The 16,835-nt window shown below is 33.1% G+C and overlaps 1 protein-coding gene across 2 annotated transcripts in view; it reads left to right on the top strand.

Annotated features, from left to right (window-relative positions):
* vtd (RAD21 cohesin complex component verthandi) overlaps positions 1-16,835 on the top strand; it is a 148,776-nt gene that overhangs the window by 91,761 nt on the left and 40,180 nt on the right. The window lies entirely within an intron of this gene.

The following is a 16,835-nucleotide window of genomic DNA, read 5'->3' as shown; positions in this document are numbered from 1 at the left end:
GTTTTTCGCACGAATGTTGCGTACTCGTTTGGATCTACTCATCCCTCAAGATTTAACAACGAGGGTGACCGATAATCAATATATGAAGTTCCATTCTACTTTCCGCTGTTTCGAACCAATGTAGAATGTATATTTTTTGTCAAATAACTGCCGTGTGAATAAATGGCTACCAGGAATAGTGCTGAATCGCCTCGGCGATTTACGTGTTAAACGCCACATTGACCTAATTTGATATCGCGATGATTCAAAAGTGCAAACGAATATGAAAGGGATTTTGGACAAAATACAAGAAGTCGGCGGTGTCATGTGGAATTTGATACTCCAAACGCATCCCGTACAGATGGGGAAATCGTGATTGATGACCCACCAAATAATTGTTCGACACCCCCACAGAATTATTTTGAGAATTACGCTTCATCTCCCACTGGTTTTTCAACACCGCAATCGAACTTCCGGGGATTTAACTCAGCGAGAGAGGATAATGAGCATAATCAATTACAAAACAACGTTAATGCCGGAGGTGAGACGGATATTGCAAAACCAGAACCGAACGAGATAAGACAAGGTGAATAAGTTCCATTACGTAGGTCCACCTGATTACAAAGACACAATATAATATTTTCACCAGAATGATTGGCTATGTGAGGGAGGAAATGTTATGTATTGATCTGGCATCTTTTTTATGTATATTAGAGTTGTAGTGATCTGGTAACCTGTATATGAATAATCAACTGTCATATTATTCTGTAATTTATATTCATTGTAAGGAATCACATTGGAAATTAAAAATTATTAATTAATATAAAAAACATTGTTGTTTCAATACATTGAAATGTCTGAAAAGGAATTAGAAATAAGACAACGATGTGTTGTACATTTTTGTATATCGCTGTTGAAGCAATTGATTCTAACCTTTGATGAACTTATGATGTGCTAGTAAATTTTACACTCTATTTTTAATTTTTCTAATAACATCTCTTTGATTCATTCTCTTAAGCTGATATTGCCAGTACTCTCATATGATACCATGGTTTTATTAACAGAATCGTTTTGTTTTCAGAATCTTACAGTAGCGCTGAGATTTATATGTGTAGGTGTTAAATTTACTACACGTCGTCGTATGTGGAAGTCTTTAACAGAAAATATTTTACTACCACGTAGTGGTTTGTGTGATTTTCTTATAGTAAATAGTTTACTACACTTCTATGCTACCGTAATAAATCCATATAAAACAAGTAAGAGAGCTATATTCGGCTGTGCCGAATCTTATATACCCTTCACCAAATTATACTTTAAAATAAATTTGTTTAAATATTTTTAGATAAACAAAATTAATTTTTTTTTTTTAATTGCTTTTCAAAATTTTTTTTTAATTTTTTTTAAAAAAAGTTTTTCCAATGAAAAAAAAAATCGGGTTAAAAAATATTTTTCCCGATTTTGACACATTGTAGGTCAAACTTACTATATCCTTATCTACATCGTTGCAATGGACTTTGAAATATCTATCATATCCATATTGTCTATATTAATGACTTAGTAATCCAGATATAGATAAAAAATCGAGGTTGTCCCGTCTTTTTGCTCATATCTCCGTTATTTATGGACCGATTTTGCTGATTTTAAATAGCTTCTCGAATACATGTCTGACAGAATTATTGAAGATTTGTATCCCGAAGATATCTGGGGTCTTCAGAAAATTGATTTCAACAGACAGACTGACGGACAGACAGACAGACGGACATGGCTTAATCGACTCCGCTATCTATAAGGATCCAGAATATATATACTTTATAGGGTTGGAAATGAAAAATGTAGAAATTACAAACGGAATGACAAACATATATATCCTTCTCACGAAGGTGAAGGGTATAAAAATTACTACACGTCACCGTAAGCGTACGTATTTTTGTAATTATTTTTTTGTTTTTAAGTTTCAGAAAAGTTTTTAACTTTTTTGAAACTAAACATACATGCTAAGAGTGTAATAAACCAATGTAGCAGTAGCAATCGGCTATGTATTAATTTACTAAGACTGAATTTGAAGAATGATAATTTTATCTCAAAAGACTGATTGTTATTTTTTTATATACATATATAATATATTGAAATGTTCCTTTTTATTTTAATAAGTATATAACTTAGGCTGTAGAAAAATCCCATTTAATGTTTTTGTTTAACCTTTATTTCCTTAATGAACAAGTAAATGATATACATACCTATTTTTTTTGTTTGTGTAAAAGAGGCTATAAAGTAATTTTATTTTTAATAAATTTGAAATTGTTTCCTTGTTTTTGTAATTAATTATTTTAGAAACAATCAAACTTGAATAATAAAATAAAAAAAATAATTATAATACATACCCATTCAAAATTATATATAAAATAAATGAGGAGCCGCAGAACAAAAGGTACTTTTTCGCACATTTAAAATTTTTGGGAAAATGAGTTTTATTTATTTCGCCCCCTTAAAAATCTGCATGAACCTAGAAATGGTAAAAAGTTCTTACTTATCAATAGATTCATCTAACTGCCATAAGTCACTACATTAAATGTTAAGGATGTTTGATATAAAACCATTTTAATATCGGAAAAAGAACCTTTTTTTTAAAAAATAAAGAAAAAAACTACGTTTTGTTAAAACCAATATTAAAAAGTAAGTTTTTTATGCGTTTTTTTAACGATAAAATTTTAAATGAATGTTTTTAATCTTGATCTAATATATAAACAAATTACACATAGAAATTAAATAATTTTTTTTTTTCGTTTTATACTAGAGTTGTACGTTTTGTTAAGTACAATTTTTTTTAGAACCCATTTAATAAGTAAAAAAAAATAAAAAAAGTTTTGCTGACTTGATTGTTTCTAGAAGATTTCAACCCAAATATTATAAAAATACCAAAAACCAATTTTTGATAAGATGCGAAAAAGTACATTTTTGTTCTGCGGCTCCTCAAATCTGGTGTATAATTTACACGTCATAAGTTAAAGGCTAAGGTATTTTTTTTTACTTTTTGCTTCTAAAAACCGAGACATTTTGTCAAAAATAGATAGTTTTTCAATAAATAATGTAATTCAATAAAAACAAGTAAGAGAGCTATATTCGGCTGTGCCGAATCTTATATACCCTTCACCAAATTATACTTTAAAATAAAAATTTTAAATATTTTTAGGTAAACAAAATTTAAATTTGTTTTCCAGTTGTTTTTTAAATTTTTTTTTTAAATTTTATAATTTGTATACCCTTCACCATGAGTGACAAGGGTATTTATTTATTGATCTATTAACTTATAATTACAAATTATAAACTAACATTATTATGAGCAATAGCATCAGGGGCCTTCAGCTCTTTATAGTAGAGGTATTAGAGTAAATTTAATAATTACTTATATGTATAAAAAATGTAACTATATTTCATTATAAAGGTTTGAAATTTTAAGAAATTTGGTTAATAATGTAATATTATCTAAAGTAGGGTGGGACAAAGGATATAGTGGATCTGAATTATGAAATATTGCTGTACGAGTGTTCGTAATTTTTGGACAATCACAAAGAAAGTGGGATGGGTTTGTGGGAAATGAGATGTTACATGTACAGAAAGGTGTGGTATTAGTATTAAATAGGTAACTATGTGTGACCTGGTATGGCCTAGCCGAAGACGTTCAAATTTTGTACAGTCCAATCTACTAACTTTAGTCATGTTGTCATTCATAAAATTGTAAACATTTTCCATGTTTTGATTAATATTTCTGAACCAGGTAGATGTTGAGTTAAACATTTGGTCCTGTTCAATTTGGAGATATTTTTGTTCAATTAGCGATTGTATGTCTTTACGATTGAAGTTTTGTGTTGAATGTAATGGATATTTTGCGGCATTCCGGGCTGTAAAATCTGCATATTCATTTCCTTTTATTTTGCTGTGACCAGGTACCCAAATCAATGCAACATTTGGAAATTTAGCAGCAAGGATGTTCCTAATATTGGAAATGTAATGTCCATTATTTGAGACATTGTGTATTGCTTGTAATGAAGAAAGAGAGTCTGAGCATATTGCAAATTGTCCTGGTTTGTTCTTCACGTATGTCATCGCTTCATGAATAGCTATCAATTCCGCCGAAAATATGGAGGTGTGTGTGGGTAAATTGGAAGTACGTATAACACTGTTATCTGTTGTAACACTAAATGTGACTGAACAATCTGTTTTAGAACCATCAGTATATAAAAATTTAAAGTCTTTTAGTTTATCTTTGACCATAGCAAACATTGTTTTGAATTGAGACGTGTCAGTAGTGGATTTTGACAGTTCGTGCAAAGATGTATCTATAGATCTAGTATCTAAAGACCAAGGTGGGAGTAGTTTTAGTTTGATATTAGGAATATGTAGTGGAATGTCCAACTGATTACAGTTTTTAATTGTCCTATAAATAACTGAAGGTACCTTAGGTGATTTTTTGGACTTCATGATTTTTTTCCCAATCTGTTTTAGCGGTGTGTTGGAATTATATAATAATACCCGAAAAAGTTTTGTAGTTAGAATTTCTTTTTGTGTGTTTAATGATTTAATGTTAGCTTCAAATAACATATTGGCTATTGGTGTTGTGCGGAAAGCACCTAGGGATATTCTAACCGCTGCGTTAATTATTGAATCGATTTTTCTGATTTGGGATCTGGGGGCTGACCCATAAAGTGGAAGACCGTAGTTTATTTTTGAGATTAAGAGAGCTTTGGTGACTGATATGAGAGATATTGTGTTACAGTTAAACTTTGTACTAGATAAACATTTCAGTATGTTGAGTCGTTGTGTTAAGGAGGCTAATAAACTGTCTATATGATCGTTCCATTTGTATTTTGTATTAATAATTAATCCTAGCACCTTCAAGGTGTCAGTTTTTGATATTACTACATTTGATGAAAGAATATCGCAAGCTCAATTTTTTAGCCTACATATGTGTATGTATTTACACTTTGATGTTGATAGCGTAGCTCCTGTTATATCACACCAGTTGTTGATATCATTGAAAAGTGGATCTAGATTCAAAACTACGTTTTTCACACTGTCTGAACGGATTATTAAATTGAAATCGTCAGCGTACGCACAGAAATCGATATCCTTATATAGAGTTATTATAGAGCATAATTTATTATAAGCGATAATAAAAAGGATAACGGATAAGGGTGAGCCCTGCGGTATTCCGTTATGCAGTGGAAAAGACTTAGAGTGAATATTATTTATTCGGACTGTTAATCTTCTCTTAGACATAAAATTGGATACATATCGGATGATTTTTGGTCCAACTTTCCAATCCATTAATTGCTGCAATATTGAATGTATTCCTACCTTATCAAATGCACGTTCGAAGTCAAGCGATACGATAGTCGCATGTTTACGTAACGAGATGCAATTCGCAATTTGGTAGTCTACGTAAAGTAGACTATCAATTGTACCGCTTCCCTTTTTGAACCCGAATTGTCGGTTATCGAGTAGTTTGTTTGACGTAACAAACCACCATAACCTATTGGCAATAATTTTATCTAATACTTTAGACAGGCAAGGGTTTAAAGAGATAGGGCGATATGACTTGACCATAGTTTTGTCCGTTCCGGGTTTTGGAATGGCTATAACCAAGCTGTTTTTAAATTGCTGAGGGATGTAGTTAGAAAATATATTATTATAGAGGTTGAGAATTCTTACTTTGAGTTTACTAGGTAACATTTTCAGCATCGGATATGAAATCCTATCTATTCCGGGGGTTTTCCCTTTTAATTTTATAACAATCTTTGCAAGGATTCGGAGCCAGGATATAAAATACACCTTGTATTTAATTATTATTTTTAAAGTGTTTTATTCAGAAACATTAATATATATACATAACTCAGGACCTTGCAGGATATTAAAGGATTAACAGCAATTAACCGTGAAACGTCGAGTAAACTTAAAGGTTGGCTAAAGACTCCTCGAACTGTCAGGAGTCCTAAACATTTATTGGTAAGATTTTGTGGAGATTAGTGTGTTAGTCACTACTACGCCTGGAAACTATGGCCATTAGTGTTCCTGTGCACTACAACTAATGTGTCTGGGAACTATGGCGTTGTAACACCAGTAGTGTCCCTGTACACTACAACAAATGTGTCTGGGAACTATGGCTGTGTAATACCAGTAGTATCCCTGTACACTACTTGAGTTGGGCTTATTTGTGTTTATGTGCGGTTAGTAGTAAAGCTATTACAAACTTGTACCAACTGTCCCCATACGAGCACAGCCTAAGCTCAACTAAAGTTGTGGTGATCAGCACTTCGACCACTAACCGATCGTCACAGAGTAGTAGTGATAAACATTACTACTACCATTATTGAGTTAATAATTTAAATATATGTGAATGTTAATTGCTGTTAAGTTCTCTTATACTATTATAATTAACATTATTTCTCAACAAATGTTATACTTAACATTATTTATATTATTTAACATTATTTACGTTATTTAACATTATTTCTTGAGAGTAATAAATGAGATAAATAATTCAGAGTAATAAACAAAATATAATTCAGAGTAATAAACAAAATGCAATACAAAATAAAGTGGCATTCATAAAAATTATAAACTTCATAATAATTTTATATGTATGTAACGAAAACTTCGTTACATCTCCCTCTTGGTTATATTTTTTTATTTTTTAATCTTGGAAAACTTCTATAGCGATGTCATTTCGCGGCTTGGGAAAAATAAACTTCTCCTTTCCAATGATTAACCAGACATCTAGTGAACATCTTATATACATCTCCACCGTAACATAATCATAAGTTCGTCTGAATCGCGTACGTTTTCCTGGTGCAATTGGCTCGATTGTAGATAATATCTCACAAATTAGTCGATCTTTGGGATCGAATTCATCTTCTTGGTCAAGCTCGAGATCTTTTACCAATTTGGCAAGGATATCTGACTTGGCTTTTGGAGTAGGCATCAGATTCGGCAAACATAGTGTTGGTAACTTTATAATTGATGTTATTGTGGCTCTTTCTATTGGCGTGTTTAGAAGTATGGTTTTGCGACATTTCTTCTTTTCTTTGTCCATGGCTTGTTTGAAACGCAAGCAGCTATTTTTAAATTTATCATCGGTCATTTTATTGGTCCGTTTGGTATATCTTCAGGTCCTTTAAATGGGCTGTGCCTTTCTTCTTTTTACTTTCGGGATCAATAAGCTCAACTATAACTGGTGATATAAATTTGGTAACCATATATGGACCGTCAAACCGTGGTGCGAGTTTGGCTGCAAAATAATCAATGGCTTTAGATAAAACGTGTTTTCTTACCAGAACGAGATCTCCTTTTCTAGGGGACCATACCCGACGTCTTAAATTATAATGGCTTGCTTGTTTATCTGCCGCGGTCTGTAGATTACACCGTACTATTTGGAAAACTTCGTGCAGTTGATTACAATTATATTCAGGACTTGTATTGTTGTCTGGAACTTCCGAGTTGGTTTTATCATCAAACAAGGTGTTTGGTAGCCGTAGTTCTCTGCCGAGGGTTAAATATGCCGGACTGTATTTTGTGGATGATTGTTTACTAGAGTTTACTGCCAATGTTAGTTCGGGCAATTGTTCATCCCACTTTCTTTGATTTTTTTCTGTGTATTGAGCAATCATTGTTTTAATAGTCCTGTTAGTTCTCTCGGTCGGATTCTCCTGTGGCGAATAAGGGGCTGTATACCGTTGCTGAACTCCCAAGGATTTAAAGTACTTTTGACACTCTCGGCTTGTAAATTGAGAGCCGTTGTCGGTAAGAAGGACATGAGGCACACCGAAACGAGACAGTATTCTTTCACGAAAAGCTTTTAGAAATGTTTGGGTTGTGGCTTTTCTAACCGGGACAAATTCCGACCACTTGGTAAATTTATCATGAAAAACAATCAGAGTCGTATTACCATGAATAGATCTCGGTAAGGGACCTACAAAATCTGAGCATATTGTGTGACCGGGAGTAAGGACTGTTGATGTATACATCTTTCCAGCTGGTGCTTGTTGAAGAGGTTTGAAGCGTTGGCAAGTTTCACATTTCCTAACATATTTTGTAATGTCTCGGAAAATACCGGGCCAGTAGTATAGTTTAGTGACTCGTGCGATGGTTTTATTAATACCTAAATGTCCGGCTGTAACATCATCGTGACACTCGTTAAGAACACGATTCCTATCTGATTTCTGTACCACCAGTTTCCATGGAATAGGATCGCTTTCGTTATAGGAGGATGAATCAAAAATGTGTCTTCTTAAATTTCCATTTTGGTCAATTTGGTAATCGGGAAGCTTTTCCGGATCTGCTTTTACAGTTTCTACCTTTTTCTGGAACCATGGATCGTTATCATCTGGGATTTTCATGAGTGTTTGTACAACTGGAATTGTACCTTCTATGGGAACTGGAGCTCGAGAAAGTACATCCGCGATTACATTCAAATTTCCTTTGCGATATCGGATCTCATAATCGAATTGCATTAGTTCTAAGGCCCAGCGTGCAATTCTTCCAGAGGGAGACTGGATTGAATTCAGCCACTTTAGTGACTGATGGTCTGTAATGATAATGAAATGGTAACCTTCAATATAGTGCCTCAATTTTCTAATTCCCCATATAATTGCCAGGCATTCTTTTTCAGTAACGGTGTAGTTCCGTTCTGACGTCGACAGTGTGCGGCTAGCATAAGCAATTATCTTTTCGCCATCGTCAAATTCCTGTGTCAGTACAGCTCCTAAGCCAACATCGCTGGCATCAGTTTGTAGGATGAAAGTACGTGTGAAATCTGGACAAGTTAGGGCTGGTGCGTCCATTAATTTTTGCTTTATTTCTTCAAATGCTGCCTTCTGTTCAGTTCCCCAAATCCATTTTTGTCCCTTCTTTAAAAGCTCATTCAGAGGACTGGTTAACATCGAAAAATTTGGCACGAAACGCCTATACCATGCTGCCGTGTTTAAAAATGACCTTAGTTCTTTAAGTGTAGTGGGTTCAGGAAGGTTTAATATCGCTTGCACCTTTTCAGGATCGGTGTGGACTCCTTTTTCGCTAATCATGTGACCTAAATATCGTATGGTTTTCTTTGCAAATGTACACTTGTTTGGATTTATACGTAGTTTAGCTGCTATAAGTCTATCGAAGACAGTTTTCAAATTGAATATATGTTCTTCTATGGTACTTCCAAGGACAACGATGTCATCAAGGTAAGCGAAAGCAAATGAATCTAATTCTGGACCAATAACAGAATCCAACGCTCTCTGAAACGTTGCTGAAGCGGAGTGTAAACCAAAAGGCATAACACGCCACTGAAATAAGCCGCGACCTGGGACCGTAAAGGCTGTGTATATTTTGCTTTCTTGGGCCATAGGGATCTGCCAATATCCATTACGTAGATCGATTGTGCTGAAATATTTGCTATTTCTCAGTTTTTCGAGTATTGCATTTATCTGAGGAATAGGATAAGCATCTCGAATCGAGTTTTCATTCAATTGGCGAAAGTCTACACATAGTCGCCACTCATTGTTCTTTTTACGCACCAATACGATTGGCGAGCTATACGGGCTTTTAGACGGTTCTATTTTTCCTTCCTCTAGTAGTTCATCTATTTGATTATTGATAATTTCTTGCATTGCCGGATTTCGTGGGTAGTATCGCTGACGGAGAGGTCGTGAATGTTTCATTGTAATTACGTGTTGGGTCACTTCAGATGGACAGTTAATAGTTTCGAAACGTGGCAGTTCGCTGTCTAAAAATTCTTTAACTTGCTGTTCTATCTGTTGTTCATACGCTGAATCGACTGTTGATATTACCTGCAAAGAGCTATTTTGAGAAATATCGGAATTTTGTGAAATACCTTTATTGGGCGTTTTTGTTCGGGGAATAATATGCAGCTCTCGGCCTGTTTGTTGCAAAAAATTCATTCCAATTATAATTGGATCTAAACTCGTTCTCAGCACTAAGAAATCGTGTCGATACACTACACCATTCATTATAAACCAAATATTTACGGCTCCTTCAACAAGAATTCTAGATTGGTCCGCTAAATGAAGGGTATCGAAATCGGCAGCAACGATAGGAATTTGCATTTCTTCTACAAGTGACAAATGTATACAAGAATGAGTGGCTCCAGTGTCAAAAATAGCAGATATCTTCTTATTTTTAATCATTAACCATGTTCGTAGGCGAAAGTCGTCATCGGGTGTAAGTCTGATTGGAAAGGTCATTGGTTTCAGAGATCTTCTTCCCTTTCCCTTGTTAAAGGATCTCTGCTCGAGTTTTCCGTACCAGATCGGCAACAATCAATAGTCTTTACATCTCTTTTACCACAATCCCAACAAAATAGCACCTGAGGTTTTGAACAAACAGCACGATTATGACCAGTTTCACCACAACGATAGCATACATAATTTGATTTAGGTGAAGCAACCGCAGTCTGTACCCGTCGAACCGCTTTCTTTTGCTTATTCTCCTCTGCTCGAATATTTTCATATTCTTGTGCCTGTATAATAAGTTCTCGTAACCTGTTGAATTCTCCTCTTTTAATATAAATCTTGTACTCTGCCCTGCAGTTCTTATAGATTCTTTCTAGTTGTTCGCTTGTCGTTAAATTGGTCCACCTCATCAATGACTGTATTTCAGTTACGTAATCTACAAAACATTCATCGGCTTTTTGTAACCGATTCCTGATAGCATCATCTAGATTTTCAAAGAATAAATTGGGTAAAAAGAACAACTTAAAATCTTCGACAAAATCTTTATAAACCTTCCAATTATTTTTATTGTTACGATACCAAGCTAAGGCATCGCCTTTTAAAAGTTCAGGCATGTAATTTAATAACGTGTTCTTAGGAATAGAGTAACACGTGGCCAGTTCTTCAATTCTTTCTAAAAAACATAACGGGTCTTTTCCGCCGTCGTACTTTACGCCCCACTTACGTACCTTATCACAGACCTCCGATAAATTGGGTACATTATACTCTTGTTCATAGTTTATTCTCACTGGTGATGATGCACGGGAAACGTGAATACTAGGAATTTTTATATCTTTACCAGAATCGTAACTTGACCTCAAATTACTTATGTACAGCTCATGCTCAGGAGGAATGTCATCGTTATCCAAATATGTCCTCAATCGGCTTCTCATCTCGTCTACATTTCCATCATCGTTCATACCCAGATCTCTTAAACAAGAACCTAGAATGTCCTTTTTTAAAAGATTCACAAATGCTCGGCTCATTGTAACCAACTGTATTGAAATTTTCCACGAAATTTATATATTTTTTTTTATCAATTACTTGGATATAGTCCCTGCTCGGGCGCCATTTATAACAATCTTTGCCAGGATTAGCTCATTCGGAGCCAGGATATAAAATACACCTTGTATTTAATTATTATTTTTAAAGTGTTTTATTCAGAAACATTAATATATATACATAACTCAGGACCTTGCAGGATATTAAAGGATTAACAGCAATTAACCGTGAAACGTCGAGTAAACTTAAAGGTTGGCTAAAGACTCCTCGAACTGTCAGGAGTCCTAAACATTTATTGGTAAGATTTTGTGGAGATTAGTGTGTTAGTCACTACTACGCCTGGAAACTATGGCCATTAGTGTTCCTGTGCACTACAACTAATGTGTCTGGGAACTATGGCGTTGTAACACCAGTAGTGTCCCTGTACACTACAACAAATGTGTCTGGGAACTATGGCTGTGTAATACCAGTAGTATCCCTGTACACTACTTGAGTTGGGCTTATTTGTGTTTATGTGCGGTTAGTAGTAAAGCTATTACAAACTTGTACCAACTGTCCCCATACGAGCACAGCCTAAGCTCAACTAAAGTTGTGGTGATCAGCACTTCGACCACTAACCGATCGTCACAGAGTAGTAGTGATAAACATTACTACTACCATTATTGAGTTAATAATTTAAATATATGTGAATGTTAATTGCTGTTAAGTTCTCTTATACTATTATAATTAACATTATTTCTCAACAAATGTTATACTTAACATTATTTATATTATTTAACATTATTTACGTTATTTAACATTATTTCTTGAGAGTAATAAATGAGATAAATAATTCAGAGTAATAAACAAAATATAATTCAGAGTAATAAACAAAATGCAATACAAAATAAAGTGGCATTCATAAAAATTATAAACTTCATAATAATTTTATATGTATGTAACGAAAACTTCGTTACAATTTACTTAGAGTAGAACTAAACTCTACGAAATTTATGGTGTCTTCTATCTTTAGAGCGTCCGCGCAAGGGACACCTGTATATAACATAGAGGTCACATTTTGTTTGTTTGTTTTAAAATTATCTGAAAAATTAGAATCTGATGATTTGTCGGACCAGAACCTTGCAAACTCTTGTGCCATTTCGGCTTTATCAGTGATCATAATGTTTGGTTGATCTAATGACGTTATACAGTGGATATTTTGTGTTGCTTTGTAGCCAGTAAAATTGCGAATATTTCTCCATATTTTGTCAGTTGGAGTGTTTGGATTTATAGTTGATGTAAAGGCGTTGATGGATTCTTGTTTAGATAATTTTCTTTTTCTTTTATATAGTGCATTTGCTTTTTTATATTTGAGTAAATTTGTTTGATTAATTTGTTTTTTAAATAAATGCCAAAATCTATTTTTTATTAACTTTAATTTTTCTAGTTCGCTATTCCACCATGGAGTTTTTTTTGATTTGTTTCGAGACTGAGGAATACAAACATTGGCTGCTTGTATTATAGTTTTGCAGATATTTGCAGTTTCTTTATTTATATTTGCAGAAACAGGCCTATTAATTTCCAACATATTGCATTGACTTTGGAATTTTGGCCAATTGGCATATTGTGTGTTAAATTTCGGTTTACTGTGAGTTGACATTGGAGGAAATAATGAAATAACTATGGGATAATGATACACTGCAATAAAGGTTGTCTTCTGTTTTCCATTCAACTTGGGAAACCAAGTTAGGCGAACAAAAGGAAATATCGATGTGTGAGAAAGTACCGTGTGTATTCAGATGTGTCGGAGATTTGTCGTTTAGCAAAACTAGATTAGAATCATTTATAAAATTTGACAATATGATACCTGTAGGACTGTTAACGTTTGAACCCCAGTTTTTATGTGCACTATTAAAATCCCCTAATACAATAGTCGGTATATCTGCTTTGAAAACGTTGGTAAGATTTGTATTATTAAATCTAGGTGGAGGCGTAATATAGGCGTTGAAAATATTGAATTTTATTTTTGATATTATTTCAACACAGATTGAGTCAAAGTCGTTTGCAATCGTAATTTGTCTTTGTTGTAATGATTTATGGGCTAATATTGCAACCCCACCATATCTGGTAGTGGATGTGTTAATAGCGTAATAGGAGTAGTTAATAGGTATAGGGATGTTAAGGTTGGAATGAAGATGTGTTTCCTGAATGCAGATTATCTTCGGACTATGTTTTTTAATTAGTAATTGGAGTTGGTTATAGTTATTAAAATAGCCATTCACGTTCCATTGTAAAATACTAAGAGTCATTGATATTCTCTATAAAGTATTAATAATTCAAATATTTTGCTTATATTTCCTAGATGTGCTTTACACGTACCCATGAATAGCCCAAATGTTTTGTGAAATGCATTATTTATAATAACATTATATTGAAAAGAATATGTTAATAAGATTAATAGAGAAAATAGAACAGTTAGTTGTGTAGAGAGAGTCTGTACGGTATTAAATATATATTTTAATAATGTATATAATTGAACTAAGATTTTCGAATTAAATATAAGAGTATAATGTGTAAGATTGATATGATGTGTTCCATTGTATAATTGGAGAACCGTTACTTTTGGAGAAAGAGAAAAAAGTTTAATGAATAGAAGTATTAAAGATAGAATTATGAAAATCAAGAAATGATAATTACAATAGTGTTTTTTTGTAAAATAATAACATTTTGTTTGAAAATAATTGAATATAAGAGATATAGATGTTGAAAATAAAATTATTGGAGTATTTACTGAGATATTTGTCATTATTAGAGAGAATTAAGATTACAAATGATTTATTTTATACGTTTTGATTTTCGAGTTCCTTCTTTCTTAATTTTGTCTCTTAATCTTTTTGATGTATTTTTTGGTAAAATTATTGGACTATTGTTGTTTTCCTTAATTATTTGGGATGAATTGCTTTGTTGGTCGGTTTCCATTTCAGACGTAGAATTGCTATCGCTAATGAGATCTGAATAGTCTCTTATAAAACGTGGACTGGTTGGTGGTGGTGGCATGGTGCGAGAAGACGAGGTGGATGGTTTATCGTTGTTAAAATCTTTTGTTACTGTAGAATACAGTGCGTCATGTTGATTGTGACGTTGTTTGTATATGACGGCAGCCTTTTTTTTTCCTACTTTTTCCAGCGTTGAAATTGCCTGAATTTCTTTTTCTTTAAGAAAGATTGGACAGCTTCTGTCAAATGTTGGATGGCAAGAATTATCAATTTTAGCAATTTTGCAATTAATACAAGACGGTGTGCGTTGGCATTTTTCCATTTTTGCTTCATCGGTATGACAAGCGTTAGAGCAGTTAGCGCATGCTTTTTCGTTTTTGCATATTTTGGACACATGCCCGAACTGATGACACGACTTACACTTTAATGGAAGTGGAATATATGGGCGTATTCTAACTTTCTCGTAACCAATTGCTATATCAGCAGGAATGCTGGTAGAAGCGAAGGTGATTACAATAAGACCAGTTTCCTTTAAGGAACCATCGACCTTTTTTAAAATCTTATTTACGTGTGTTACGTTTTGTTTTTTTAATTCAAATAAAATTTCGGATTCGTCTATTCCACGAAGGTCGTTAGAATAAATTACACCCTTTGCGAAATTTAGGCCTGGATGTTCCTTAACATCAACTTTAATCTCAGGAGATAATGAGGTGAGCTGAATAAGGTTTCTAGCTTGGACAAATGATTTTGTTTGAATAAGTATTGTTCCATTAATTAGTTTTTTGCACTGTTGTACTTCACCTTCTGCTACACTGTCAATAACTTTTTTAATTAAAAATGGAGAGACATTGCTAAGGGTATCAGTACTATTTTCATTAGTATTTACACGTTCCATTATTAGAAATTTTTCTCCAGTAGAAATAATTGTTGGTTTTTTAGATTTATCGAACGTAATAAGTGGAGTCACTTGACCACCACGGTCCGGAGGTTCCGATATTTTGTTCATGTTTTGGCTGGAAGCCGATATATTTTAACTTGCTTTTTTTTAATACAATTGTTTAGTTTTATTATATTTGTTTTATAAAATAATACCAATATTTTTGTTTACTTTTTAAGAGAGCGCTTGTTTGTTAAACTAATTTAGTAAGCACCGATATTGATTAATGCGATTTATGTCTTTACACGATGAGAGCAATTAATCAACTGTGACAAGGGTATATATAAGTTTGTCATTCCGTTTGTAATTTCTACATTTTTCATTTGCGACCCCACAAAGTATATATATTCTGAATCGGTATAGATAGCGGAGTCGATATAGCCATGTCCGTCTGTGTGTTGAAATCAACTTTCTGAAGCCCCCAAATAACTTACATACACGAATGATACACCAATATCTTCCGACTCGGTTGCTATTTAAAATCGAGAAAATCGGTCCACAAATGGCTGAGATATAAGGAAAAAACCAGGACAACCTCGATTTTTGACCCATATCTGGATTACTAAATCATTAATATAGACAATATGGATATCTAATGATAGATATTTCAAAGACCTGTGCAACGACGTATATAAGACCATAGTAAGTTGGACCTACAATGGGTCAAAATCGGAAAAATATTTTTTAACCCGAATTTTTTTTTTCACCAAAATTTTTTTTCACTAAATATTAAAAAAAAAATTTAAAAACTAAAAAAAAAATTTTTATAAAATTAAAAAAAAAAATTATAAAATTTTAAAATTTAATAATTAAAAAAAATATTTAAAAAAAATTAAAAAACAATTTCGAAAAAACAACTGGAAAAAAAATTTAAATTTTGTTTACCTAAAAATATTTAAAATTTTTATTTTAAAGTATAATTTGGTGAAGGGTATATAAGATTCGGCACAGCCGAATATAGCTCTCTTACTTGTTTTTTTTTAGTTTTAAATTTTTTTTTTTAATATTTAGTGAAAAAAAAATTCGGGTTAAAAAATATTTTTTCCGATTTTGACCCATTGTAGGTCCAACTTACTATGGTCTTATATACGTCGTTGCACAGGTCTTTGAAATATCTATCATTAGATATCCATATTGTCTATATTAATGATTTAGTAATCCAGATATGGGTCAAAAATAGGTAAAAAATCGAGGTTGTCCTGGTTTTTTCCTTATATGTATCTCCGCCATTTGTGGACCGATTTTCTCGATTTTAAATAGCAACCGAGCCGGAAGAATTTCGGCGATATTGTTGTATCATTCGTGTATATATACTTTATGGGGTCGCAAATGAAAAATGTAGAAATTACAAACGGAATGACAAACTTATATATACCCTTGCCACTCATGGTGAAGGGTATAAAAAGATGTTATTCCATATTTGGAACAATTTGGTTGTCCAGACGATTTTCAGTAACATCTACATTATTAGGTGGACAAATCTTTCAAATACTACATCGTTTTGGTTTAAGCTTTTGCAGTATCAGGATTCCGCAGAAAATAATATTTTTAATGAACTAGCTGATTTTACTTTGCAAATTATCACTTTACCATGGTCAAATGCAGAAGTGGAGCGAGTTTTTAGTCAGCTTAATATTGTAAAATCAAACTTAAGAACTTGTTTGCAACCAC

Source organism: Calliphora vicina, chromosome 1 (genome assembly GCF_958450345.1).
Source record: "Calliphora vicina chromosome 1, idCalVici1.1, whole genome shotgun sequence".
Lineage (NCBI taxonomy): Eukaryota > Metazoa > Arthropoda > Insecta > Diptera > Calliphoridae > Calliphora > Calliphora vicina.
This window is presented reverse-complemented; position numbering and strand designations above follow the sequence as displayed.